Source organism: Patiria miniata, unplaced genomic scaffold (genome assembly GCF_015706575.1).
Source record: "Patiria miniata isolate m_02_andy unplaced genomic scaffold, ASM1570657v1 HiC_scaffold_3, whole genome shotgun sequence".
Lineage (NCBI taxonomy): Eukaryota > Metazoa > Echinodermata > Asteroidea > Valvatida > Asterinidae > Patiria > Patiria miniata.
The window spans coordinates 33,535,632-33,555,393 of record NW_024037069.1 but is presented as its reverse complement, the minus strand read 5'-3'; the positions used below and the strand labels follow the sequence as shown (position 1 = coordinate 33,555,393).

General features: G+C 39.0%; 1 protein-coding gene across 12 annotated transcripts in view; it reads left to right on the top strand.

The window, feature by feature from the left end:
• The window catches only part of LOC119736927 (adhesion G protein-coupled receptor L1-like), a 67,684-nt gene that overhangs the window by 1,895 nt on the left and 46,027 nt on the right, over positions 1–19,762 (top strand). For 9 of the 12 annotated variants that reach the window (XM_038210963.1, XM_038210960.1, XM_038210965.1 and 6 more), the window contains exon 2: positions 4,516–4,870. The gene's annotated coding sequence lies outside the window, so the exon portion shown is untranslated. Of the gene's footprint in view, positions 1–3,717; positions 3,990–4,515; positions 4,871–19,762 lie in introns of those variants that run through there. The other 3 variants (XM_038210958.1, XM_038210955.1, XM_038210956.1) reach the window with 3 other exon arrangements.

Below are 19,762 nucleotides of genomic sequence, written 5' to 3'. Positions count from 1 at the left end.
TAAACTACCGGTACTTTGACTGCACAGACTGAAATTTGAACCGAAAAAGAATGGTTGTACTAAGGTGAGAGAACAGTCTGAAATACATGTAATCTGAAAGAGAAATTTATTTGGAAGCTTGGAGTGAAGTATGTGTTGTAGTACATCATATGGCATAAGTTGTTAAAACTCACCTGTTCACTCGCACAAGCGCATAGAGACTTAATTGTATTATGCGCTATATAAGAACTGTTTATTATTATTATTATTATTATAAGTTACTTTTACCAGTACGTGTAGGATTTGTTTCATTTTAAGAAAACTCGCCTTTCCAGCTGGCAATGGCCAGATTATATATTTTTGTTCTGATTCATGGCTAGCTCTGAAGGAATTTGTGTTATCAAAATGATGAAAAAGGGAAGTTAAGTCAGAGAACCATGCATTCAGTTGACTTGACAACTGATGCTTGTGCAGCGGTATAGCAACAGCGACAATGTAGAGGGGTCGGAAATTGAAAAGAAACTAGTGCCCAATTGCACAAGTTTTCTACTTCATGTACATCGATGCCTAGGTCCATACACACTTTTCCATGTTAAACCGCTCTTGAAAATGGAGGGGGACATTCCTTAAATATTTTTTTTAACTTACCGTACCCTGTACATAAAAAAAAAAAAAGTTGCTAGGTAGACACAGTTAAAATTGTTATACACCGTACATGTTCATAGCACATTTGCACAGTACAACATTGAGAGTCACAGACATGTTGGACTTAGAAGTTGCATGTACCAGTATAATGTTATTTGCGATTCCATCCTTCATATTTTAACACATCCATAGTCTGACTGATCCCCTGTAAATCCCCATCCATCACATCCAATTATGATCAATAATGGCCTTGATGACAGAGCCCCCAGATCCCAGAAATGTGATCACAGCTCACCCCATCCAACATCCACAAACAAAGATGTAAATTATTGGCTCGCACATGGGTGTTCATGTCTCATAAGTGTCATCTGGCCAAGAGGCCTAAGGAGGACTCCCATGTTCTGTCCCATCATCAACTGTCAAACGTTGAGAATTTCAGCACGTACTCAGATCATGCAGTCTGCTTACTTTACTGCTAGCGATTCAGCTGATGCGCCTGTGAAGGTTGTAAATTACAACTTCTTCATGCGTCAATCCCTTTTTTATCTTACGGTATAAATGTCACTGCTACGTGCATCAGCTCTTGTTTCATTTGCTCCTACCTAGCATTTGGATGGTCAGAATTTCCGTTTTATTTTTAGTAATACCGAAAACACATCCCATGCCTAAACAGCGAATTGATTTAAAGCTTGGAATAGATTGTAAAGTGTGTGCAAATTTACAAGTCTGCCCATAATTTCACTGTTTATTTTGTACTTTTCCGTAATCGACCACTGTCCACGGAAATCGGGGATTGAGAAAATATCTGGTCAATAGGCCAGAAGAGTTTTGATAAGGAACAGCCATCCATGATCCCACGAAGAGAGTGCACCTCAAGCATCCCCAAACCTGAAAACCAAGAGTTATTTTGACACTTAACAATGCGTTGCTGCCTATGGGTATTTTAAACCCACAATTGTACAGCCACCACAAATCAATAAGGATTAGGCCTCCCTGAAAAGAAAAAAAATACCCAAAACAGCTAGGAATGCCTCCCAATGTGACCCAGAAACTTAAGTTCCTGGCAGCTTTGTAGACGGTTCTCACACCCATTGAAAACTCGATTGTCGATCCCTTCTCGTATTTCCATGACTCAACGGGATTTCAAAATTGGTACCCCGCTAGGGTTGTCAGAAATGCCAAAAGATATCACCCCAGATCGGAGACAAACATTCCATAATTTTGTCCCAGAAGTTGGTGGGTTGGTGTCGGTTTTAATATGATGACACCATTCTCAGGCCCCGTATTTTCCTTCGGATAATCCAATTTCAGGCGCGACCCATAACAGTTGAAAAGTTTGCGCTGTCAGTTCCGTGGGGAATTTGTCCATAATTTGTGCTCACAAAAAATATGTTTGACCCAGCTTTTTGGGCACCCAGTGGTAAGTTGAAAGAAAAGTATGTGTCAATGTGTGTGGGACTGATCTTGTTTCTAAGAGTATGAGTCAATCTTTTCCTTGGGGATAACGTTTTAAGGTCGTGGAGGTTGTTTACTGGCAGGAAGGAAGGAGGCAGACTGGACGAAAGCTGGAGACACAAACGTGGACGTCATGGGAGAAAGAAAAAATGATTTCCCATAAAGGCTAATATGAAAGGAGTAAAGTTAAGGATAGGGGTATGACAAAACAAAATTGTGTAAAACTGGTGTGCTCACTTCAGATGTAATTCAGGCACAAATGTCATAAAGAAGTGTACATAAAATATATGTAAATTGTTTCTGCATGGACTGCCTTTCTTTTCCAAATTTTGACGAGTTTAATTTTATAGGTTGTCTCTAGTTGAAAAAAAAATGGTAGGGGAGAAAATATATAAAAATCCAGAAGATGCAACAAATATATTCATTTTACAATATGCTGTGTGCTCAAAAATTATAATTTTTAACCTCTTTTTTTGGTTGGACTTTGAACTTTGAACCAAGGGCAACAAAATGACTACCATGAATTCCAGGTAATCTCATCTGACAAATTTTACAAAATTTGCAGCATGTCTGTCACACTGCGGTTTCACTGTTCACATTAACACTGTGGTTAATCATTTTCATTCTTGCTGTACCGGTAAATGTTTTACTAGTTGTCAAAAGGGCGTGAGTCATTTTTTTCACAAAATTGCCAATCTGATCAGTGGTGGGTCTACAGTGTACTTAGACAGTGAAGCAATGAAACAGTATGCCTTAGTACCAGTATAGTATGTATTGGGTTGTAAAGCCAATTGGCATGTGGGCATTGATACTGCTACAGGATGTACACAATTTGTAAATGTACTACATTTGCTTGCAGGTACACGTAAATTTATACATTTGTATACATGTATAATTTGATTACAGTGTGCACAAAGTAAATTTAAAGGAATATTTTATGTAAATTTTGTACTGAAAGCAAGTGTCTGTGTGGGTGGAATTCAGTTGGACTTGGAGTCTAAATTTACAATTTTCATAGAAAATGTAGAAAATAATGAAGTGGGATTGAAATGGATTTGTCATTTCTAAAAACAAAATTAAAAGGAGACTTTTTCCCAGCCAGCAGTAACATGTACTCAAAGTGTAACAACTTTATCCACACCATACAGTGGTTGTGTGTGCTACAAATGAGTCTCATGAACATTGTATGCATTGCATTATGTGCATGTACAAATGTTTGTATGTTTTTAGATACATACCGGTTTTTAACTGGACATTTGTACCATGGAGCTATGTGTTTATATACAAATGTATATAGCCCTTGTAAACTATATTTTTACGGTTTTATTGCCTACCTCCATTGTGTCCATGTCATTTCGGAGGAGGTCTGTTTTTTAGTTTTTCAGTTTCATCTCCCGCTATAACACAAAAGGTTGTACATGTATTTCATCACACAAAAGATTTTCTTTTGTGATCTGTTAATGGGATTATCATCCCAATTACCCCTCCATTGGAATGGAACCTCCCGGCCTTTGACAGTAATGTGTGTACAGTCATAATGCCCTGATGTTATTATAGGCTAGTTCATGCCCCTGAAAGGTGATATTTCAGAGTCGTGTGCATAGCACAGAAGGACATTTCATACAAGTAGTACGTACAACATGTACGTGTAGCTAACACGCTTTGGGTTCTGTGGGTACGGCACGCATTTCTGCTATTTGTCATTTCATATCAGTCTTGCTCTAGCGGCAGTTTACATTGTAATTTACCAAGGGAGTGTAAAGTGCGTGGAGAAAAATTAACTGGAGCTGTTTTCCGAGTTGTCGTTGGATCTGTGTACATCCGTGCAGTATTTTTAAGTGTGTGCTGGTTCCAAAATTGGATCATGCAGTACTTAGTATTCTTGCTCTGTGGATAGACACTAAATTTGTGTGAGTACCGTATATGTTAGTTCAGTGGTTTGTATATTATTAAATGCTTCTCTGTCCAAGGCATTTTTATTGTGAATCTTGCTGAATCCTACAAAATCCATGTACATGACAATGTAGGAACCCGGTGGAATTTTTGTCCAAGGGGCACAGAAAAAGTTGCTATGGTTGTAGCTTCCTCAATCCTGCAAAACCCTTTAAACAACACTCCTGCTTGATTTTGAATGATGTGGCAAGTTCGGCCTTGCAATAAATTTAAGCCATTTTACAAATATTGTTCAAGTTGTATACATCTATTGTATTGTAAGTGATATATGTTCGCACATTATTGTTATTCGTACGAGTAGAATTTAACTGATAACATTTTTTTTCAGCATATCAGTCCCAAATGGATTTGATCCAGATTTCGTTGAAAGACTAAAAAAAAATTTCTCAATGAAATTGAAGCTTTAGGCCTACATCAATTAATCTGTATTGCAATATTCTGAACACTACTCTCTCTGTTTTCGATTTCCCCTTGGCCCTTCAGAATTGGCTCATCAAGTATTGATTTCGTCTGACGAAAGCCGGGCACGTACATGTTGTATACGGAGTTCAAATTGCGGGATCTACATGTAGTACGGTACTGCACACTGCATTAGACTTGACTGATTCATTCTGTACAGACTGTAGTATTGAACCCACGCACACGTGTTGCATGGGCCTGCTTTATGGATCAGAACTTATTGTTCCCTCCTAAAACCGTAGCTTTGACTGAAGAGAAAACTCCCCCATCGCCTTTTGTCGTTCAGTGAACCTGCAGTGCAGCTACAAAAGCCCTGCCTGAGAAGAGAGAACTTGGACCACAGAACGAGAATTCTGAATTGCACCTGTGTTAACCAGTGGTGAGTACACAAATTAGTTTGTGGTTTAATATTACAGCATATCGGGTCACTTTTAGTCATCTTTCTGTATTCTTTTTATTTGTGTAATACAAAGTGCGAATGCTGGGAAATGGTGGAAAATTACAATTAAATACCACCAGCCCTTTCCTACAGGGTGTGATCTGTCCTGTCCGTACAGAATTTACAGAGTTAAAAACAAAAATAACTTTCGAGAGTCGGTTGTCAAATTGCCAATTTGCTGGTTACAAAAAAAAAGGAATATTGTGGAAAATTGTATAAACATGTGCACTGAATAAGTTAGGAATATATAAAAAAAAAAAACCAGACAGGTCTGTGTTTGATTTCTGTAGACCATGACATTGGCCTTGATCGACAGATTTGGTGATATCATTTTTTTCAGAACCAATGCTGGTAGTCTGTACATGTAAATTTAGTGTGACATTTTCATCTTAGTCTCTACACGTACCGGTATGCAGAAGGGAACATTTTGTAAACTTCCGGTACAATGTACATGTACATGTATGATGAACACATTCAACGTTAAAGGGAATATACAACATTTGCAAACATCGAAAAATAAAACTACCAAGTTTTTGCGAAATACCTTAATAGGATGTTGGTAAATGACAGTCTAAAGCATCCTGTAAAATTATGGCACCTGGTATACTGTCATTTTCAAGAAAAGTGGTATTTTTGTATCAATTTCCAACGCTGATCGGCCGATCAGCGTTGGAAACAACTGGCTTTTTTTTCAAATACTGGCCCCAATTGACCATTGCACTTGTTTGCAATCGATTACAAACCTATGAACGGGTACGAGCCAGCTAGACTGGTTCCCTGACCTTACAATTCCCAAATGTATGTAAACTGCTCTGTTTCTTCTTATATGGAGTCAGGGAACCAGACTACAGGAAAATGATCGTTTTTCTTGGTTTTTATAGCATTTTCGAACCCAAAACCTCCAAAAAGTCAGTGTAACTATATTTGCTTTATATTTCCAACCCCCCAATTCCATCCATTTCTGAAAATTACAGCAAAAGCAAATGATGTATATTCCCTTTAAAGTGACTCATTCATGACGGTCCTGATAACTGTTGGTGTTCCCCTACGTGTGTTGTTTTAGCTGTGAACCATGACCCTTGCTTTTGAACACCCATTTCTCAGTGAGTGACCTGCGGGTCATTACAGTCATGGTCAAAGAATTTGTTACACAAAAGCTGGTAAATCCTTGCAGTATTGTTGCAGGTATATATATGTTCAACTGTATACATGTGCAGGTATGTTTGCAAGCTCACCCAAAAGGACCAAAATTACAATGTTTGTTGTACATTTATTGAACATCGTGTATGTATAATGTACATGTATGTACTGTACATGTACATGGTGACTTTACGTGAAAAAACAAATACCCAAATGACAAGACCATTTTCTCAATAAACTTCTGCGTGTACATCATGTACATTTGTATGTAGCATATGAAAGCCCAATTAATAAACTTTCTTTTAGTGCAAGAATTATTCAAATCACTCATAATGCACGTTTCTTACGGAATTTTAAACACAACTACCGTTTTAAAGTTCTGTCCATGGATCACAAAAAGGTGTACACGTACATGTACCGGTATTCTTTTAATAGCAAAACGAAAACAATTCACACACATTTGCAAAAAAAAAGTACAGAAATTGTTCTTTGCAGCAGGGAGAGGATAAGAATTTATAAAATTATTTTCTATTCAACCGTATCATTTTTTGAAGTTCCTACACTTGTATACATACAAACTTGAAAAACAAAATGAGTTTAATGTCTTTCACCTTCTTACAATGTACACATGTATATACTGGTAGTTTTAATTTTGCAATGCGTGTCGTAACCTTGCTTTTTAACAGTGACCTTAACACTATCCCTGGGTGTGTGTCATTGACAATGTTTTATTTTTTTACGGAACATTAATGTATCAAAGATAATAAAGGTACCGGTACTTTGAACAATTGAAAAAATGTTGTTAAAACAATTTCTGCTGGTTCCTTCATGTATATATACTGAAGTTTATGTGTAAAAATAACGCAGCAGTCAACACTACTCAATCTCCAAACTGCCATCTAAATAAATTACTTGTCATATTTGGCATGTCACCAACACTTCATCATCCTCATATTACAGTCTAGCGTTTCCTCACCACCGGTTCCCCTATGGTGGGAATCAATGTTATCACCGGTATCCCGCGCTACGGACAGTCTGTAATCCTAGCAATCGAGAGTAAATTGAAACCAATTATTTCCAGCATCCTTCTGCCAATTAAGGAGATTTGAAACGCATAGAGCCGGACAAAAAAAAAATTGAAAATGTAATTTTGGAATCGATCTGGTCTGGGGTAGTGAAAGATGTTATCCCTTGGCAGGTTAACAATTATCTCTATCATATCGCAGTTTTGAGGCAAGTGTCTCCAGTACATGTAGGTTGTGACTAGATAGATGTGGAAAGGGTAAAAGGTTCTTTACAAACCTGTACATATTGTAGTCTGTAGATCTGACTTGCAAACTTAGCTAATACAATCCCATCCTTTGTTGTTAAAACTCATTTTGCAAATTTATAAACATTTTTGGCCTTTTCTTTAGACAAAGTACTGTACAATGTACGGAAGTTGAAATGTTTAACATGTGTAATGCAGTAGGCCTACAGTTATCTTCATTGGGGGGGGGGGGGGGGGTTAGTAACTAGTATTGGAAGGTTTGAATCCTGGTCTCCCCCCCCCCCCCCCCATGGCTGCGTGTATCACATGCCATTGCTCTAGGACTTGATGTACTGGTATGCACGTGTATGTACATGTGGTATTGCCTACACTTCCATTGCAAAAAGTAAGGATCGGTTGTTTTGTTTCCGTCCATGAAGGAAGTGATTTGGTAGCAATCGAGGAAGATGACTTCAAATACAGGAAATTATCAGATGACTTATAAGCACAGCCTAACAGATTTCAGGTTACATGCAGACATCGTACATAAAAAATATGTGGCAAATTTCAGAAGAAAAAAAACCGTAACATTTGTTAGCATGTTGTAACAACTGCCTCGATGGTTGCTGAAAAAAATTTCAGAACTGCATACATTGAAACTGTTCATCAGGATTCAGAAAATATTCTCCATCACCTCCCCCCTCCTTCGGTTTAGAATGTACCTTGGTACCGTACACTCAGTTGTGCAGAATTACAAACGGCGTGATTAAAAGTAAAATGATTAATATTACTTTATAGACCTGCACAGCAAGCTGGAAGCATCATTTCAGGTCGTCAGTTGTTGTTTGTCGTAAATTGGTGTCCCTGTGTCTGATTTACGACAATCTGGGATCTTCATCTTGAAAGAAAAGGTCAATTTTCTTCACTGGATGCATGGCATGCTTTGGGATTCTTCCTTAGCGCAAGATATATTGGAGAAACTACCTTCAGGCTTGGGATACACATTTTATTCCGTGCACACACAGGAAGGGCAGACCATGTTTGCAGGGGATAGTTAATGAATAATATTGGCAGTGCGACAGTACTTGAGGCCTTTGATAATTTTAGAAGATTGATTTGTTTTGTACGTGCAATGACCCCGAGATATATTTTTACGTATAGTTTCTTTTCCCTTTTACGTATCCTAAGCATGAACTGCACTTTGTTTGTAGCTTGAGAACTTTTGAACCAGTTTTTTTATTACCCTATGTTTGATGGTCCCAAAGTTTGATAGTAGTTAGGATGTGTTTATGCAAGATGGCTCGCCGCAAATTGTTTAAAATTTGGCAAATACATGTATGTAGGTTCCATAGAAAAATTCCCCAGTAAAAGTTAGAAAATGATTGCATTTTAGTCTTGAAGACAGAGAGATAGCAACAAAAGTAACTGAAGCAATTTAGTTAGACCTAAAATGTTGAGAATACAGATTGATTTTGAGCTCAATGTACACATGTTTGATTGATTCCAAAATTAGGCTGATGAAATTTGTACTATATTTTTTGGCATCTGTTTGATACATGTATTTTCCAACTTTCACAACACAATACCCACACAAATTTTAAAGCCTAGATTTTTTTGACCGAAAGCTTATTAATCAGCAACCAAAAAGGTGTCGGCCAATATTACTGCCCGAAAACTGTGTGAAATCGGATCGAGGCTTGCACCATGAGTAATGCAATCACTTGTGAGAACGTTCCAGCTTCACGGAATGTCGTCTGTGATTGTTTGTGATCGTAAAACCTCGCTCTAAAATAAGGAAACCGATCCAGGAAGTCCGCAGGACCACGTAAAAAAAAAAAATGTAATTTCCCCTGAGCGAAAGGTCGTAATTAAGCGCAAGTCGGAACCAGATATGGTCCTGTGGTGTCTTAGGTCCAGGGGTCCGGGGGTTAAGAAAGCAAATTGTGAAACTTTAGAGATGCCACGAAGGTGACTAGTTTCGTGTATGGTTAGCCAGTATCCTTGGACACGCCCCTTTGGCATCAGGCACCTGGTGGGTACCAGCGGGAGCTTGTTGCTCATCTGGAAGGCTTTTTTCTTTTCTTCCTTGGGACTTGGAGGGAGGAGAAGGGTCAGGAGAAAACATGGACCTGCTGATGACCTTGTTGTTAGTTGTTACTCCCAGGAGGCATTTGTGTTTGAGTTGAAATTATGTTACATAAATGTACATGTAGGCATACACCACTATGAACAGAGAATACAAATTTAAGGAATTGAGAAACACAAAAAAAAAATTTGGATCGCCATAAGGGAACATCTTAGTTACTAATTTCGTTCAAGATAAATAATTTAAAAAAAGGATGAAAAGATAAAATAATGGGATTTACAAAAAAAAAAAAAAATTCACCCGTGTTTCGTTACTGAAAAAAACACTTTTCAAACTATTTGTAGAAAAAAATCCACACCCTCACCAAAATGTCAGCTCTAGAGACAAGAATCGTAAAAAAACATAATAAAATAAAAAAAATAATAAAATAAAAAAAATCAAAAGATGTAAAGAATATAAAATTTACAAAAAAATTCAATTTAAAAAAAACGAATATTGCAAGGTCAGTCTTGATACCGGTAGTTTGACTGTACCGTACTGCCCAACACACATGCACATTACATGTATTTCATTCAAGTATTTAATAATAATTACATACGACTTGGTATTCCTACAGCCCAGTATTGATAATCAAAGTCTGTTTACTTTAAATAGCCATGCACAAGTCGAGCCTACTCCAAAGATGTCCAAATAATGTCCTATCACAATACTTAACACACTTCCCGAGAATTTCCTCACAAAAACAAGTCGTAACATTGCTCTACAACGGGAAGATAAATGGCACAATTTCGTCGGCTGGCTATCATCCCATCGCGGCGTGACTGTGTTTATTTGTTGAGTATTTCTCATTTGCGGACACTCACGAATAACAAGTGTGGTTTTGACAATAAATCGTGATACATGAATGCGCTGAAAGACAATCCTCTGCGCCATCAAGTCATAAATCATTTCAACAGACTCTTCTTTAGGGGAGGGGCTGAAAAGGAGAGGCGGATTGTTTTAGAGTCATCTTGAATTCTTTTTTTTGGGGGGGGGGGGTTGGGGTGGGTGGTGTGAAATATCACACTTTTTATTTAACCTGACGTAGTGGAACTTCTCATCAGCAAGAATTTTGAATCCAGATTTCTGAACTTTGCTAATGACTGTTTTACTCCTTTCAAAAGTCAGTAACTTGCAGTAATAATGGTCCAATTGCCTGACCAAGCCAACCATATCCAGGGGAAATGTGGAAAGCAATTTACTGTAAATGCTTCTAACATCTGCCGAGCGCTTTTCATGACACAGGCTTTATTACAAGGCATGGCACGCTTCGTTTCTTGATTAATGAATGGACATCACATGTTGTCGTGACATATGAAGTGGCTTGAAAATGAAGATGTGTTGGAGTCGGATATTAAATTAATTTGCAGTGGGTAACTTGAATCCTTCATATTGCCAGGTTTATTTTTAATGAAGTATACTTATATGCAGATTTTATGATTCAGTTTGGACATCTGAATCTGATTTTTGTTTGTAAGAGTCTACATGTAAGTGCTGCCTAGCCATTTTTAAAAAAATTGTCATCCAGATCAGAGCTGAAATTTTAGTGAAGGAGAAAACCCCATGTTGTAGCTGTTTGGGTTCTGTTTGATTCAGGAGGCATCACAGTTTGCTTTGTTGGATTCTGTTGGATTCAGCAGGCTTCTGAGGCCGTGGCCGAATTACTTGGCTGTGGCTGGAATTTACACACAAGACTATGGTAGCGGCTGCAGCCACTTTCCATAGACCCGTGTGTAATTTCAAGCCGTAGGCAAGTAATTCGGACACAGCTCATCGGTACATGTCTGCTTTTGTTGGGTTTAGAAAACTGCTTAATTTGCTGTTGTTGGATTTGGCAGGCATCACTCTTTGCCTCGTTAGATTCTGGTAGATTCTGTTAGATTCAGCAGGTTTGTTGGTCTGCTTTTGTTGGGTTCAGAAGTCTGTTCAATTTGCTGTTGTTGGATATTGCAGGCGTCACTCTTTGCCTCGTTGGATTCTGTTAGAGTCAGCAGGTTTCTTAGTCTGCTTTTGTTGGATTGAGAAGGCTGTTCAATTTGCTGTTGTTGGATCTAGCAGGCATCACACTTTGTTTTGTTGGATTCTGTTAGATTCTGTTAGATTCAGCAGACTTCTTAGTCTGCTTTTGTTGGATTCAGAAGGCTGCTGAATTTGCTGCTGTTGGACTTGGCAGGCATATCACTATTTTGCTCTGTTGGACTCTGGTTGATTCAGCAGAGTGCCTGTACTTTTCCCTTGAGTCTGTAGAGTTTGTGAGCCATGGTATTGGAGGAGTGAACTATCTGTTCAATTTCAATGTTATCCATGGTATTATTGTGATTACGCAGGCTCCGCCAAGCTTCGCGTAATAATTCTTGTCTACAGTGTGTTTATCCTCGAAGTGCCATCCGTGCTTAAAGAAAGGTTCTACATTGCCTCTTCCCATCCTCACTCTTAGAATGAAATCGGACATGATGAGATGGCCTAAGTGAAGACATCTTTCAAGCTGAGGCGCAGTGCGGATCATTACTGTCATCATCAGTGGCCCTGTGCCGGTCTTCAGGGGTTGTGTAGCTCAATATGAGAGATGAAACCGTGAACTGTCACGCTTTGTTAAGTACCCAGACACCTTGGAGTCGCCAGTCTATCCCCGTCCCTGAGCTGCGTGATTTAATAATATTGCGCTGATAAGATCATTGGAAATTTGGTCTTGAAATATCGAGACACGGGGAGGCTGTAAGAGAGAAAAAAACAAGTGACCCATCCGTTGATTGATAAGTTAAGCCAGGCTCAAGTGGGCTATCATCGGCCAGTGGTTACGATTAAGGGAAATTGATAGTCGCATGCCGGTTATTTGTGTGATATGGGTACCAATGAAAACCCCGTGGGCAACAGAAAACATTCATATCACAGACGGAGATAGAGATTGTACAAATGTGTGAACATGCCTCCCTAATTACCGTGGTACTGTAGATGATTTGTATTGAATTAGAATTTTACCAGAGGACAGTGCAAAGATCAGTTCAGCATGTACATGTACATGTACATGTACTGGTATGCTTTTGTATAGTTGGACATTTGCCCAGTTTCAATTTCACTTAAAGCTACATATAGTCCATCATTTGTAATTAGTGCATTTTGTTCGTTTGAAGCAACAAAAGTGTTCAAAATCTACTGAAGGATACCGAACAACTTACTTGATGAAGTTTCAGCTCAGCTTCAGCTTCATATTCCGAGAAAAACAGCATTCTAGGATCTCAATTTAAAATCAAAAGTTGCTAAATCATGTTTCGAATTGTTTTGAATTGCAGCTTTACGCGATGTTGGGCACTGATCCAACGAATTATAGCAACCGCGCGCGCCTGTGTGTCGTTCCAATGCTTGTGCGCGCTGTGCCGAATAACAAAACGAACAACTAATTTAAATTTTCCTACGGTGCTTCTTAAGAAGCACCATTGGAAATGCCTTCTTTCGTTGATTTCTTCAAAATGAGAGCTTGCCAGAAAGGATAATTTCACAGGGAGTTTAGTCCCCTTACTATCTTTCAACCAGTATGTTTTTCAACAATAATTACGCCGGTTACTTTTTTGGATAGCTGCAAATGATGGACTCGATGGGCTTTAAAAAATTCCCCTTAAATTAAAGGAAATAAAACAAAAATTCTGCTATACTCTATACACTCAGGAAAGCTGTGATGATTGTTTATTTAAATGCAGTTCTTCTTTCAATATTGAAGTTAAAATAACAAGATACATTGTACAATACATGTAGGTTGAATACTAGATTATATATTTTTTTTTAAAATACTTTACACTTTCACTCTACTTAAGAATAAGAAAACTACCGGTGATGTAACGGACTAACGGTACATATAAAGCATTTGAAGTGCTTTCACTTTTCAAAGGAACATTAATTATTTAAACTAATAGTTCGCATTGTATGTTAAATTAGAAACCTTTCCGTTTCGCATAAGATTCAGAGAATCACAGACTTTACCCGATGACTCATCGTTCACCGGGGCGCTTCAGCGCTTCAGTGACAGTGCTGGCTTGAGCACGTTGGCAAACATGCCACGTTGGTAACAATAGGTCAAATATTATCTTAAGTCAAGTCAGACTTTTGCTGGCAATCGTATCTGAACCGTTCACAACCGATCCTGTTGACTTTGAGTCAAACACCAAGCCAATCATTGTTATCTAGAGCCGAATTTCATACATTCTTTGTTGACACAAAGTACCGGTAAATATTCCTCAGGTTGTTTGGGGAAGAAGCTCAAACAGAAGATACAGTTCCCACATTTTTGTCAATTTTTTCTCAGACTGTATATTTTCAAGTTATATATTTTTTTACAGTACATACCCGGTACATACCGATACATTGTACATTATTTAATACTTAAAGGACCATAAGGCCAAAAAAAAAAGGTCTCCGGTTTCTGGTATAGAGCTTGCCCCCAGAGTGGTGCGGCGACGCGGCTTTTCTTTTTTTTTACCTGTTTTTTTTTTTTTTTTTGGGCTTCAAATGTCGGCTGATGACTGCAAATGGTGCCCGACTAAATTTAGTGCAAATATATGGGAGTCCAGAGAGGCCACATAAATCTTATTCTCGATCAAAACCCCATCTAAAAACACGTTAAAATTGTGCAGCAGCAGAATTCCAGTCAAACCAGTGAGTTTGGCGGTTTTGAAACATCATCTTGTATTGAAAAAAAAACTTTTTAATTTTGCCAACGCGCATGGCTACGGCGACGCGCGCGCATACCAGAAACCGGAGACTTTTTTTTTTGGCCTAATGTACAGATCTTTGAACATTGTTAGTTCCACATTCTCTGATACCGGTATGTAATAACACGTAGTTGGTGTTTTCCAACATTTTTAGGTGGTTAGTACTAGTAGGCGTTGCCAATGGGATGACATACCATTGAAAAGTTGAAAAGTGGGAAAGGGGGGGGGGGGTCGGGAAATCAGACACTATTTGATTATTTGTGACGCAACTATCCATTGTTCAACAGTGCCTGTAATCTCCACAGCAACGTCTGAAATATGTGAGCATGAACATTTTATGCGATCCTTAAATTGTGACGTCATTTCCAGCAGAAATTTGGTAATTGTCTGCATTTAGGTAATCTTCTAAAAAGACTTGATACCTGTATAAGTTCAGACCTGTGCTACTTGCAGACTCTTTTTGATGATCCAGTCAGAGACCTCTGAGGTGAGGTAGCAGGGTTCACGGTTCCGGTATTTTGGTTCCTTCCCAGACAGCGAATGAACTTGACAGGCAAGCTTAATACCCCCAGTTCACAAAAAGGAAATGTCATTACCGGCTGAGTGACTTACTCAAATTCTTGGAGATCCCGGGGGGAAATTTTAACGTCTGTGTATCTGTGCTAAATGTATTAAAATATATGATGTAGCTTAATAGCAGGAGATCTTGAGCAGATCTTTTACTAATTCCAGATGTTCCTGTGGGTCTGGGATTGAGTTTCTAAAGGTGACGAGTGCACTTGCACTTCCAAATTTTCTGTGATACAAGTAATGTATTTTATAAATCAGTTGTTTCCTTTCAACTTGTTCAAAGTTTTCATGGGTAAATTTAATATGTCCATCACTGGGACATTTACAAAATGTAAATGAAAAAGTACATAACGGTGAAAGTAAACAAATTATGTTTGAAATTTACACTTGTACTGGTACCGTACCGGGTACATGAACCCCTTGTAATCAGAAATGACTGGCAGATCTCATGCGTATCTCTGGTGAATACATGTACAAGCATGCACCTCCAACCTAAGATCTGGCCGTTGGTCTATGCAAGTTCATACATCATGTATGTACCTACCGGTACATGTACATGTTCTTATACCCTCCAGCTACTTAAACAGTCAGTCAACATTCCCTTTCACTTCCACTGCTATACTTGTAACACAGGCTAGTCACCAGCATATTATTAAGCACCGGTATTAAGATTGCTTCGTCCTTCGGATGGGACGTAAAGCCGTAGGTCCCGTGTGTTGTGAAATGCACGTTAAAGAACCCAGTGACACTTATCGAGAAGGGGTTTGCCCCGGTGTTTCTGGCAGTGGCTGCAATATGCGCCGCAGTACCGGTACCTTGTAAACCATTGGGCCTATAAGGTACTACATAATGGGTCTCATATAACTTTATTTACCTTTCTTTAATAATAGACATAATTTCCAGCGCCTTGAGTACCTAATTGTTGGTAGATATGTACGTGCGCTATATAAGACTCCAATATTATTATTAAAGCGAGCACCGTGACTAGTCAAAATCAGTCAACAGACCATGAACAGACAAAGCAGGCAAGTTGTGGGCACAGCTTGCTTATCAATTACCAGTGTTCTCCAACTTTGAAAATTAAAGGTTGGCGCTGGGGTCGGCGGGGACTCCTGCGAGCGCGGAGCGCGAAGCCCTTACGGCGTGGGGTCCGGGGCCCGCTTAAGGGCCCCGGGAAAATTTGGATTCTAGATGCTCTGTGGTGCAATCTGAGGCGATTCTCCAGGCCAGTTCCCCCGATTTTTTTAGCATTCAAAAATTTGCTTTTCAACCTAAAGCAGACTTCTCTCAGATCAAATGACACCTTTTTGTAATTTTGAAAAACAAAATGCGCCGTGCGATCGTCATCTTTATTTTCATGTTGCGTTTTGTCGTTGTCATCGTCATTTTCCCCCCAAATTTCCCTCTATTTATGACCTACCTGTATGTTCTTAAATGTCGCCAACTAGTTTGGTAAGTCAAATAAATTAAAAGTGGATTTTGTTCTCTTTGGGAACCGGGCCCATACACGCTCGCCATTTATAACTTTTGACAATCGGCATGATCGGAACACCATGTACACGCGTGTCATGCCCTCGAGCTCGTTTGCCTCGTACAAAAACGCGTATTATATTGTGTACCGCGCGTGCAAGCACTGAGAAAAAGAAAGTCGGTGGGCTGCACGTAAGATCTGCCGTACGTACTCCTGCTGGTGTGTGTGTGTACTAATACAGATATATATTTTTGCGGCGGGGTTGTCGCTACCTGAAGTATCGGCACACTCCGGAGCTGGGTATTCAGTTGTCAGTGTGTACTGTACATCGCGCATACCTAATAGTATACATGTAGTACGTACAGTGCATGGGGAATCGCTGGTGTTTGCACGGCCGGCCGTACCGTGCGTGTGATTGATTCAGCAAGATTTTAAGACAACCCCGATCGGGCTGGGATATTTTTGTAATGACATCGAAATACATTGTTAATGTGTGGAAAAACAACTGAAATCAATTATTTTAGTTGTAAATGTACACTGTAGAGTCAAAAAAATTAAACCTGGCGGCAGGATTTTAAAGCTTGGCGGGGACTTTTTAAACATGGCGGGCGCCGCAGAAAGCATGGCGGGGCGCCAGGTTTGTTCTACATGTTGGAGAACACTGAATTACCCATGTGCAGCCAAAGCAAAGCTCCTTCAAGTTACATGGGCAGTCACGGCCAGTCAATCCAGCTTTATGTACCATAGGCTGAGAATTCTGAACTGTTGAAAACAGTCACTTGATTGATTTTGACTGAAAGTGAAAGGACTACGGTACCTGGCACATATAGGTGGGTTATTGGATTAAGACAGGAGAAACACAGTTCGAAGTTGGATGTGAATGCACTTTACTCGCAAACCAATAATCTATTGGATTCCTAATACAATCTGAATACTGAGGGATGACGTCATGCCAATACGATACCAGATTAAATGAAATTTGCCGGGTGGACGGAGTGATAAGAAGTCTGCTAGTCTTCTGAGAGGGTCAAGAAAACCCTCCATAGAAGTTTGGCATCACTCTGAAATAAGGGGGATGGTACATATGTAAATGATGGTATCTGCATGAGTCAGTGAGAGTGCCATTGGTTGGGAACTATTTTTGGCAGTTGACTTAATTTCATTGAGTCCATGTTTGTTGTTTTTGTAACACAATTACACAGGCAATTTTGATATTTCATTTCTGCTTGTGTATCAAAAATATTCTAATAACGTGTGAAGACTGAACATTTCTTTCATGACTTTGATTTTTTCCCCAATTTTTTTTTGCTGCGGTACATGTACGCAATTTTACCCACATGTGGCTCTTGAGAAAAACTTCACTCCCAGTTGTACAATGTACGTTTACTAGGATTTTAATGTACATGTACATTGTATGTACTGACGCGGAAAATACATGTATGAGAACAGTGTAAAATTGTTCTCCCAAAATAGGACATTTGTAAGTTTTAACATCAGAACTACATGTATACGTGTACATGTATATTGTACAAAGATCTGTAGGGTCTACGTGCACATGTGAGTCTAGGTAGTTTTACAGATTGATCACCTTATTTTTCACATCAGACAAGCAAGCAGCAGGTGTCTGAACCACTACAATTTTTCATTCCAATCTGGGATTACCCCCGCTCCACTTGAAATTTACCAAAAAGAGTGGAGTATTTTTGTAAGTATGACTCATACTGGTGATTGTCCAAGGTGTTGTTAAACTGTCTGAACGTGAAGAAAGCTGACGCGGCCGGACAGAAAGGTAAATAAAAGCCCCAAGTTATCCAAGTCTGGAAGGGTTGAACTTTGCCGCTTCCAGGCTCCCAGAGAGTTTGTTTTTTCCAGTCAGCAATTGTTATTTATGAGGCCCGGTTGTGGCCCTACTTCAAAAAGTGGGTCCCTCAAAAAGTTGGAAAACAAAATGTGATTGGGTAACTTCGTGAAAGCTGGAAGGAGCGTGTGGACGTGTGCCTTGGGACTTGGAGTCAAGTCCAATTGGGCAACAAAAGAACTCTGCTGGTTGCATGAGTCATGGCTTTGGAATTTGATTTCATGACTTGGATCAAAAGCTGATTCTGGGGCTGTAAATATCCAGACAAATTTATGATGATGGGGACTTCATTTTGGCACTTGGGTATGCTGTGTTTGTGGATCAGTGTGTGGGTTTTAAGCCTTGTTGTTGGTTCCAGACTCATAATTTGTGTGTTGAGAGTGGTGGGGGATATTTTGCATCGGATTTGAAACATCTGTTACGCACATGAGTACTGGTAGTTCATGGTACAATTCATGTACATGTACACATGATGTGTGATGGAGATTCATGTACAAAGTACCAGCAGTTATTTTCAGAAGAGTTTGTCTTTCACCATAAACTTGGAAACGTCTTGAAGGCTTTCAAAATAAACCCTGAAATGTCTGTAAGGCTTTGTACATTTATTTATGACGGCCTACAATGTACATGTAGTCAGGTTTCATTGATCATAGAGCAAGGCGTGCATTGATTTGGGATCGAAAAAAAAATCATACAGATAGATAAATAAGTGGAAGAATGTCCTGTATGTAAAAACTTCAATTGCTGGCCCATCAGTGGTAAATCATTGGTCCATCAAGTCTTGTCAAAGAGAAAAAATTAATACTTACAAGTATTTTTGCCCCATATGCCAATTGAAACTTGAAAAAAAAATTATGCAAAAAGTTATACACACTTTTTCCCCAATCATTTTTGTTTCAGACTACATACACGTACCGTACATGTACATGTATTTTTGTAGGGTTAACATTAAAAATACATGCATACTGTGAGTTCTTGAGATTGACATTGTAGGTGCGTACTGTATTGAACAAGAGCATACAACACACCTGCCAAACTTTAATCAAAGTGGTTTGTTTTAATGAGAAATGCAAACCAATCATCTGCCTTCACCAATTTTTAAGAAATTAAGGACCTACATGTACATGTATACAATACATACACATGTACGGTAGCTCGCCAAGTGACTATTTACGTCATCGGCACTTAGCAGAGCTGTTAGAAAAGGGCCATACAATTGTTGGCAATATCCAGAGAAATGCCATATTTTTACAGCGGTGGATTTTCCCCAAATGATGATGAATGACTTGGGCTGGCTCCTAGTCTGGCCTCCTAGACATTCCTTCCTGCTGTAAATCACTGATGGGTGACCTTCCTTTTGTTTAGCAATGCTATGGCAAGAACATTTTAATGGGTCAACAGTGTGTGCTTGGCCTACAAAATCCCTGTGTCATTGTAGTGCACATTCTGCCTTCCTTTTAATAATGTGGTGTATAAATTTAGCGCTTAAAGGGAATGTACATCATTTGCTTTTGCTGTAATTTTCAGAAATGGATGGATTTGGGGGCTTGGTAATATAAAGCAAACATTGTTACACTGACTTTTTTGATGTTTTGGGTTCGTAGATGCTATAAAAACCAAGAAAAACAATCATTTACCTGTAGTCTGGTTCCCTGACTCCATCTAAAATGAAACGGAGCAATTTATAGACGTTGGGAATTGTAAGGTCAGGGAACC